A 2,922-nucleotide genomic window follows, 5' to 3' on the forward strand; every position below is an offset into this window, starting at 1 on the left:
ATGGAGGAATGCACCAGTGGAGTTCGCTGCACAGGCAGGGATTCGTCCAACTCGCACAAACCGAACACAACTCACGCGCCACGACGTACACTGTGCACCAGCCCCCCAAAACGAATCACCCCCCGAAGGACCAAGAAGCCCGACGAACGCGCGAAAACATTTAGAGAGGCCGAGCAAGCACCGGTTAGCGCGAACGCAAATAACAAGCGCAACAGGCAACTTTCGAGGGACATACTTTTCGCAACAAGCTTCCACTAGGAAAGCACAGGCAACTCGTTCGAACGTCAAAGCCAACCAAATGGCAATTACCCGAGGGACATGCTTTTCGCAAGGCACCTTCCACTAGGGAAGCGCAGACAACCCGAAGGCGAGTCGAAGACAACCTAAAGGCGATCACCCGAGGGACATGGAGGAATGCACCAGTGGAGTTCGCTGCACAGGCAGGGATCCGTCCAACTCGCACAAACCGAACACAACTCACGCGCCACGACGTACACTGTGCACCAGCCCCCCAAAACGAATCACCCCCCGAAGGACTAAGAAGCCCGACGAACGCGCGAAAACATTTAGAGAGGCCGAGCAAGCACCGGTTAGCGCGAATGAAAGTAACAAGCGCAACAGGCAACTTTCGAGGGACATACTTTTCGCAACAAGCTTCCACTAGGAAAGCATAGGCAACTCGTTCGAACGTCAAAGCCAACCAAATGGCAATTACCCGAGGGACACGCTTTTCGCAAGGCACCTTCCACTAGGGAAGCGCAGGCAACCCGAAGGCGAGTCGAAGACAACCCGAGGGACATGGAGGAATGCACCAGTGGAGTTCGCTGCACAGGCAGGGATCCGTCCAACTCGCACAAACCGAACACAACTCACGCGCCACGACGTACACTGTGCACCAGCCCCCCAAAACGAATCACCCCCCGAAGGACTAAGAAGCCCGACGAACGCGCGAAAACATTTAGAGAGGCCGAGCAAGCACCGGTTAGCGCGAATGCAAATAACAAACGCAACAGGCAACTTTCGAGGGACATACTTTTCGCAACAAGCTTCCACTAGGAAAGCATAGGCAACTCGTTCGAACGTCAAAGCCAACCAAATGGCAATTACCCGAGGGACACGCTTTTCGCAAGGCACCTTCCACTAGGGAAGCGCAAGCAACCCGAAGGCGAGTCGAAGACAACCCGAGGGACATGGAGGAATGCACCAGTGGAGTTCGCTGCACAGGCAGGGATCCGTCCAACTCGCACAAACCGAACACAACTCACGCGCCACGACGTACACTGTGCACCAGCCCCCCAAAACGAATCACCCCCCGAAGGACTAAGAAGCCCGACGAACGCGCGAAAACATTTAGAGAGGCCGAGCAAGCACCGGTTAGCGCGAATGCAAATAACAAACGCAACAGGCAAATTTCGAGGGACATACTTTTCGCAACAAGCTTCCACTAGGAAAGCATAGGCAACTCGTTCGAACGTCAAAGCCAACCAAATGGCAATTACCCGAGGGACACGCTTTTCGCAAGGCACCTTCCACTAGGGAAGCGCAAGCAACCCGAAGGCGAGTCGAAGACAACCCGAGGGACATGGAGGAATGCACCAGTGGAGTTCGCTGCACAGGCAGGGATCCGTCCAACTCGCACAAACCGAACACAACTCACGCGCCACGACGTACACTGTGCACCAGCCCCCCAAAACGAATCACCCCCCGAAGGACCAAGAAGCCCGACGAACGCGCGAAAACATTTAGAGAGGCCGAGCAAGCACCGGTTAGCGCGAATGCAAATAACAAACGCAACAGGCAACTTTCGAGGGACATACTTCTCGCAACAAGCTTCCACAAGGAAAGCACAGGCAACTCGTTCGCACGCCAAAGCCAACCAAATGGCAATTTAACCGAGGGACATGCATTTCGCAAGGCAACTTGTACAATTACCCGAGGGACATGGCATGCTTGCCAAGGCCGTGGCTTGGCATGCTTGCCAAGGCCGTGGCATGACATGCTGCTGGCCAAGGCCGGGCATGCCATGCTGCTGGACAAGGCCGTGGCAAGGCATGCTGATGGCCGAGGCCGTGGCAAGGCATGCTGATGGCCGAGGCCGTGGCAAGGCATGCTGATGGCCGAGGCCGTGGCAAGGCATGCTGCTGGCCAAGGCGTTGGCATGGCATGCTGCTGCTGACCAAGGCTTGGGCTTGCCATGCTGCCGGCCAAGGCCGCGGCATGGCATGCTGCCGGCCAAGGCCGCGGCATGCCATGTTGCTGGCCAAGGCCGTGGCATGGCATGCTGCTGGCCAAGGCCGTGGCATGACATGCTGGCCAAGGCCGGGGCATGGCAAGCTGCTGGCCAAGGTCGTGGCATGGCACGCTGCTGGCCAAGGCCGGGGCATAGCACGCTGCTGGCCATGGCCGTGGCTTGGCAAGGTTGCCAAGGCCGGGGCATGGCGTGCTGCTGGCCAAGGCTTTGGCATGCCATGTTGCTGGCCAAGGCTGTGGCATGGCATGCTGCTGGCCAAGGCTGTGGCATGGCATGCTGCTGGCCAAGGCCGTGGCATGACATGCTGGCCAAGGCCGGGGCATGGCATGCTGCTGGCCAAGGTCGTGGCATGGCATGCTGCTGGCCAAGGCCGTGGCATGACATGCTTGCCAAGGCCAGGGCATGGCATGCTGCTGGCCAAGGCTTTGGCATGCCATGTTGCTGGCCAAGGCTGTGGCATGGCATGCTGCCCTAGGCCAACGTGCCACCGCCACCGCCGCGGGCCGCCACTCGACGCATCCCGTGCTTGGCTATGTAGTTTCGATGCCACAAGCCAATGCCACAAGCCAAGCGATGGCATGTGCCAAGCGCCCGCCTAGGCATAGGCGTGGCCTGTGGCCTGGCCATGCTGGCCAGCCTTAAGGGAGGTGCCCCCCCCTTATAATAGCCTG

The sequence above is a fragment of the Camellia sinensis genome, unplaced genomic scaffold, assembly GCF_055761805.1.
Source record: "Camellia sinensis isolate YWXY unplaced genomic scaffold, ASM5576180v1 Unanchor234, whole genome shotgun sequence".
NCBI classification, from domain to species: Eukaryota; Viridiplantae; Streptophyta; class Magnoliopsida; order Ericales; family Theaceae; genus Camellia; species Camellia sinensis.